Here is an 8,146-nt window from a genome sequence, read left to right as displayed (position 1 = left end):
TAGTCGATTGCCCAATCGATAGTGAATTTCCCTGCTGCCAAGACAAGATTTCAACATGTCTCTTCATTCGGGGTTTTTGTTGCAACGTAAATTATTACCCCCCCCCCCCAATCATCTAATATTCAATTCAACCATCAGGCCCATTATAATGTGATATGCGTCGAGTCTGAAGGATGGAGGTGGATATAGAATAAGTTATCTAGAGCAAGTGGCGTAAATCCGTCCGAGCAGGGGGGGGGGGGGTGATAGCAATATATTGATCTGAAAATATAGATATTTTGGGACACCAAACAATGATGGTACATAACTATATAACCGTATACATAATTCTACTATCTATCAGTTAAAGGCCTGTCACGATATTTTGTCGTTGGTTATATTCTAAGCTATACTAGCTGAATTACACTTAACATCAATATGCGAGAAACAGAAGCAAGCGAGCAAATTTTCAGTAGTTGGAAGACAAATTGGTGTCCAAAAACCTCTTGCAAGTGGTGTTAATCATCGCATCAAGGGCTATGTATGCGGGGTATATAAATACTACCATCACCTGTATCACTTTTGATGATGACAGTTAAAAGCCTATTACGACTTTTTTCGATGACTATTGGAATGGTTTTGTAATATAAACTAATGATTTAAGATCAATATCCTCATGCGAGCTACCAATTTTTTAGTAGGGAGACAGAATGAAAACATAAATGTCTTTCAAGGGGTGTTCATCAATTAAGGGAAAATGCGGTGAGCGAGCGCTGTGAGCAAGCCTTGAAAATGTTTCTTCAGCGGTTTCAGATAGAGTGCATATTACGTGCATATAACGTATTCATAACGGATACAACGGACAAGCAAAATTTCGGCGTGGCTCCACCCGTTTCATCCGTTCCAGACAATGGACAAAATGGGCGAACAAGTAAATCACAGTGGAAGAATGCTCGATGGATGTAGAGCGTAGGGAACATGAATGCAAATAACGGATACAATTCTACGGATGAACGGATGGCACGATTCTTTCTGCATCCGTACGTGCAGTGAGACTGATATAAATGTTGCATTAACACGGTATTTTGATCAATGTCATTCGTTACAGGCAGTACATATATATCCATATTTCTTTCGGGTGGGGGATATGGGGTGCAAATCATGAATCAACATTCCAAAGGCGCTTGATCACACAAAACAAACAAACTCACCCACACACACACAGGCCTATATATAAATGCGTATACAAAAAAAGTTTACACTTAGAAAAAATCCTGTAAAATTATATATTTGTAAATCCTGAAGATTTTTCCACATTCTAACATCATTACAGATCATAATTATGACGATGTAACTGTCGAAAAATATTTCCGCTTGAGTGAGCACCACTTACTTTTGAAAATTAAGTTAGTGAAAAATTATTTGCGCAGAAATCTGAAATAGTTGTGCGAATAAAAGAAGACCTTAATTATGAAGAACACGAGGAATTAAGCTAGTAAAATTAATTTGATGATGTATTTTACCTTTAACTTGTTTCCTTGCCAAAACACTTAAGAGCGCATTGCGCCCCACCCCACTCCCCCATACACCAAGGCCATCGTGACGATATTTGCTTTACACTGATGAGCTGCATGTGATTTACATGAAATGGCTCTAGGCTTAATTTTCATTTTGTTAATCATTTTCAAGCTTAGGAAAAGTGTGGAGAAACAAGGGCTTACCTTTAGAATCCAATGTCATGAATCGATTACAAAAATCTCTAGATTTTAAAACGAGAAAAACAATGGATACGACGTACTTTTTCAGAACTTTATACTTAATAAGTCTTTGAGACAGATGTGGAGATACGTGGATACACATGGATACGAGGATACGTGGATACTACTGGGATACGTACGTGGATACTACTGGGATACGTACGTGGATACGTAGGATAAGTGGATACATTTTCTCTTCATCAAGTTCATTCTTTCTATAATTTTTGAAAAAAAATAAATTATACAATGTATGCCATTCATGCAATAACTCTTTCACAAAACTTTATATTCACTCCTTTACTTCTTATTCACATCTTTCTTAAAAAATCGGACAAAAAAATTAATTATCAGGTCAATTTTGAACTATTAAATCTCTAGTTTTAAGTTAAAAATGATAAATAGAACGACTCATATTAGATAATTCATAATCAGAACGAGACATTCACATTGACGAATGGCTAAGATACACCCAGGGAGTAGGAATGACTGCTTAAATCCGATGACCGAATCTGTAAGTGTTTAAGTAAAATTGGTTCTTTAGCGCTTTTTAAACAACGAGATAAAAGCGCAACAAGACATAGCCCTGAATGAAATTAATTTGTTTAAAAAAGGGATTGTGATGTAGGCCCTATACGATGTGTCTCGTTGCAATCACAAGCAGGACGGGGTGAAATTAATCGTCGAATTGTAACCATGTCAAATATGTCTCTATGCGACATGTTTTGAAATTGATTGGTTATTTCAATATAACCAAAACGTCTCAGTGTGGTATATCGTTCTTAATATCCCTTTCTATCCATGTTTCCAATAGTATCCAAGTATCCACGTATCCGCGTATCCACGTATCCAATAGTATCCACGTATCCGCGTATCCAAGTATCCATGTATCCAATAGTATCCAAGTATCCACGTATCCGCGTATCCACGTATCCAAGTATCCATGTATCCAATAGTATCCAAGTATCCACGTATCCAAGTATCCATGTATCCAATAGTATCCAAGTATCCACGTATCCGCGTATCCACGTATCCATGTATCCAATAGTATCCAAGTATCCACGTATCCACGTATCCGCGTATCCACGTATCCATGTATCCAATAGTATCCAAGTATCCACGTATCCATGTATCCAATAGTATCCAAGTATCCATGTATCCACGTATCCGCGTATCCACGTATCCACGTATCCATGTATCCAATAGTATCCAAGTATCCACGTATCCAAGTATCCATGTATCCAATAGTATCCAAGTATCCACGTATCCGCGTATCCACGTATCCAAGTATCCATGTATCCAATAGTATCCAAGTATCCACGTATCCGCGTATCCACGTATCCAAGTATCCATGTATCCAATAGTATCCAAGTATCCACGTATCCATGTATCCAATAGTATCCAAGTATCCATGTATCCACGTATCCGCGTATCCACGTATCCATGTATCCAATAGTATCCAAGTATCCACGTATCCAAGTATCCACGTATCCAATAGTATCCAAGTATCCACGTATCCAAGTATCCACGTATAGTATCCAAGTATCCACGTATCCGCGTATCCACGTATCCAAGTATCCATGTATCCAATAGTATCCAAGTATCCACGTATCCACGTATCCGCGTATCCACGTATCCAAGTATCCATGTATCCAATAGTATCCAAGTATCCACGTATCCATGTATCCAATAGTATCCAAGTATCCATGTATCCACGTATCCGCGTATCCGCGTATCCACGTATCCATGTATCCAATAGTATCCAAGTATCCACGTATCCAAGTATCCATGTATCCAATAGTATCCAAGTATCCACGTATCCACGTATCCAAGTATCCATGTATCCAATAGTATCCAAGTATCCACGTATCCAAGTATCCATGTATCCAATAGTATCCAAGTATCCACGTATCCAATAGTATCCAAGTATCCACGTATCCAAGTATCCATGTATCCAATAGTATCCAAGTATCCACGTATCCAAGTATCCATGTATCCAATAGTACAAGTATTCATATCCATAACATAAAAATCTCCCAGTATCCCTGTATACATATCAACGTATATCATTCCTTAACCAAAACATAAACATCATCAACATGATTATATACCTTTGCACATGTCCTCCATCACGCGCCCCCTCATTGATCCCTTCATAAATCTTCCCTTTATAAGTCCTCTCATTATACATCTAATATTGCTGCCACTCTCTCTTATACATCAACCCCCGGGCATCAACCATATTGGACAAGTCGTGTACCCGTACTCCTTACGGGGCTATCCCCCCCCCCCTATCCTTTATCCATCTCCCTATTAATTCGTTCACGAACGTAGAGGGCGACAAAATTGCTATCATTGCACAACGGCAGCAACAATTAGGAATAGGAGGTTGCTCTTGTAATCGATTCATGACATTGGATTCTAAAGGTACTCCGAAACAAGTATTAAATGACAAATGAAATGTAAACCCACTCTAAATGATGCAAACTTAGTGAAAAAATGCTGGAGAAGCTGATATAAACTATTGTTTAGATTCAGTTATGTCCTCAGATCCAGCTGGCACAAAAAGGGTAAAGGTTGTGCTTCCTAAGTGTTAAAATTTCAATTTGGGTGGCAAAATTGTTACAGAATACTTGGATGTATCCTTAATTTCAATTGACTAAAAGTGCAAGGAAAATCGATGAGAAATGTTTTGGAGGGTAAGTTTGATTTCACTCCTTCCCCTTTACAAAGGTCCCGGAAAACAAGCATTTCTGCGCAAAGAGATTTCTGCGAGCTTTACAAAAATGGACAGTGCTCACTCAGAAAGTGTAACATTCTGTCAAAACTTTTACTTGCATTAGATAGATGAGACCCAAACCCAAGATTATATGTGAAAAAATTACCCACATGATGTAATTCCCAGGGCTCATTTTTCAAAGTGTAAACTTTTTTTTTGATACGCACTGTATATATATGTGTGTGTGTGTGTGTACGACCCATGAGAATTATAGAGACACATATCTCACCAACAATCAATAATGCGAGTGCGAAGCGCGATCGAGCTGAAATAAAACATGAAAAATGTACTTGTTATAGGACTGTTTGTCGTACCTCATAAGGAGGACATATCTCATTACACAGATAATGCGAGTGCCGAAAGCGAGCTGAAATTTCTTATTCTGACTAGCTGAGTTTGATATTCTAATCATTTTTGGTACGTTGATTGAGATGGGTGCGCGAAGCGCGCGAGCTGAAATGTTGATATTTCAATCTGAAAAAATTGACAGTTTGACGTTTGTAATAACGAACAAGATATATCCAACAAAAGATTATATTGCAAAATAAAGCAGGAGTGATTTGGCATAATGAGCAAGTAATAATAATAATGAGGAGGCGAGGCGTATCAGGCGAAATTTTGACATTTTTATTTTAAAAAAAATCAAATTTTGTGATAAATTTTGACTTAATATTCAGAAAATGTCACATTTAACCCTTGTTTCCTTCCTTTCATTTTTTTCCTTGATATTATATTTAAGCCCCCCACCCCACCCATCTGTGAGCCACTGTAGAGTACGTAGGCCTATAGTTTTTGTAAATAATTAACCCTGCTTCCTATAAGATAAGGATATGACAACCCCTCCATCGGCGGGGAACACTTGCCATAACAATCAACTCTTATGACTGTGGGCAACAAGGCGCGGGAAGACAAGACAAAATAATGAGTTTTCCACAATATCGCCGTGCATAGTCTATCGCCCATTGGGGCGTATGGGCTAGACCATCATCTCAGAGTATTTGCTAGGTCCAGTAGCGTACCTAGGATTTTCCAAAGGGGGGGGGGCAAAATCACCCCCCCCAAAAAAAAAATTTAAAAAAAGGTCCTCAACTTCTCGTACGGGGGGGGGGAATGGGGGAGGCAGGGATATTGCATGGGTTGTGACTCGTCAGGGGGGGGGGCAGTCTGCCCCCCTACCCCCCGTAGGTACGCTATAATGGCTAGGTCCCCGGGGAGCCACTTCCATTGACAATTGGATACCACGCGCGACCATGGGGTCTCGATCGGAAAGCACCCTAAACACGTATTTTCCATATTCTGAAATGCACCCCTTAACAAGACAGTATTGGCGTGAGAAACCATATCCTCAACAAGTATTGGAAACAAAACGATACTCTTGGCAAGTATGCCCTGAATTGAACCCCTAAACAAGTACAGCGATATTGTAATTGTTATATGTCACGGACGCCCGGCACGGACGTCGGTTTTACCTTTACCTACATCATTGGGTCTAGTTCGGCCCCACCTCCCACGCCTTGCGCAAATCGTACTCTAAACACGTAATGTTGACTGTTGGGGCAAGTTAAAGTACATCATTGATTTATAAAACATTTTTTATACCCTCGCAAATTTGATCCTAAACACGTAGAGCTTCCTAGCGAAATAGATACCCTTTTATAGTGTTTTGACACCCCTTTTACGTTACGTACGTAACGTGCCCTATATTGAAAAAGAGACATCCTTTCTATGTGTATTTTTGGTCTAGCAAAACTTAATATCCCCTCCCTCCCAAAAGCAAAACTAGCACAAACATGCATGCAGATGCAAACACACACACAAACAAAAAAAGAGAATAAATAATAGAGCAGGTTTCAGTCTACTTTATTTCTTTCAAAATTATAAATTGGCAACCAGCTGCCAGGTGGGAAAAGGCTTTCCTGGTAAAAAATATACATCTATAATAATCCTGTCAATATATTAGATGAATGTCCACATATATGCAATTACATTTATAACAAACTATTAATTCATATCAACATGGTTGATAAATTAATTTGTATTCCTATCATAATTTCTTTAACAGTTCAGAAAATACTGTACACTGAATTGCTTTCATTATATGCAAGATAAGAGTGTATAAGATTTTTTCCCCTGGAGGAGGAGGGGTGAGGAATACAATATTACTTGAACCAACAAAGTAGCTAGGACCCATGATTACATACTAGTATTTGAGACATGCAACCAAGCAGGAGAACTATAAGATTTTTTTTTCTCAGCTTCAGAAATGTTAACTAGTGTAAAGCCCCTCCCCCAAAAAAAGTGTGTGTGTGTGTGGGGGGGGGGGGGTCACTGCCCCTGCCACATCTACAGAAGTGTTTTAAAGACTAATTTCACAATGTCAAATTTCAATGACTTTTCATATTGACATTTTTCCAATCAAGCCTATTGTGTTTCAAATTTAAAGGAGAAAAATAGATAACAAACAGAATGGAGCCAGTTTGACAGATATCAGACAAGCAATAAGAAAGTTATGGCTGCTTTAAAGTTAAGATTCCTGTTATATGTAGATTTCAAATTGGCAAGTGGGTAAGTAAATTATGACAAGGGGCAAGGACAACTTTCCCACAGGTCATGTGACTAGCGCCCAGCTGAAGCGGATACCGGCGCTATACAAGAACCCATCATCATTTGTGGTTTTATAATAAAGTACCCATTCCCCTGGGGCAGTGACCTAAATATAACCCAGGTAGTATATTGTTTTATGTCCTCATAAAAGAAAATATAATTTGAAGTAAGACTTTTGAAAAAAAATGACATTTTAGCCATTTTTGTATAGGAATACAAGGAAAGCAGCCAATGCCTTACATTACTATGACATATACCGTATGCAGACAATTTGAAGTGTCCATCGCATTGTGATTGCCAATTTTTACAACTTTCATTCATAACTTTCTTTTTGTTTGTCTGAAATTGTTTAAGCTTTCACCTATCGCCTTCTCTGATTTTTCTATTTCCTCTGAAAACAAGTTCTTATTTGGGTTAGATTCCACTTTAATGCTTCCAGAATGATACATGTAAATAGTAGATAGCAGATTTTTTCATGAATGTGTAAATTTAACAAAATGTCAGGGTATGGCAACTAAATATCATGGAATTAAACTAGCAAAATAACAATGTCCGTGCATTGATAAACCATTTGTTTAACGATTAATAATGTTTCTTTAAAGGACAAGTCCAACCCAACAAACACTTGATTTGAATAAAAAGAGAAAAATTCAACAAGCATAACACTGAAAATTTCATCAAAATCGGATGTAAAATAAGAAAGTTATGGCATTTTAAAGTTTCGCTTATTTTCATCAAAATAGTTATATGAACGAGCCAGTTACATCCAAATGAGAGAGTTGATGACATCACTCACTCACTATTTCTTTTGCATTTTACTATATTAAATACGAAATATTTTTATTTTTCTCGTCATTGTCATGTGAAATGAAGTTTTATTCCTCCCTGAACACATGGAATTCCATTATTTTAACATTTTGTGCTTCAGGCAAGGAGGTCCTAATCCTCAAACAATAAAAAACAAAATAAATAGTGAGTGAGTGACATCATCGACTCTCTCATTTGGATGTAACTGGCTCGTTCATATAAC

Source organism: Lytechinus variegatus, chromosome 13 (genome assembly GCF_018143015.1).
Source record: "Lytechinus variegatus isolate NC3 chromosome 13, Lvar_3.0, whole genome shotgun sequence".
Taxonomy (NCBI): Eukaryota; Metazoa; Echinodermata; class Echinoidea; order Temnopleuroida; family Toxopneustidae; genus Lytechinus; species Lytechinus variegatus.
This window is presented reverse-complemented; position numbering follows the sequence as displayed.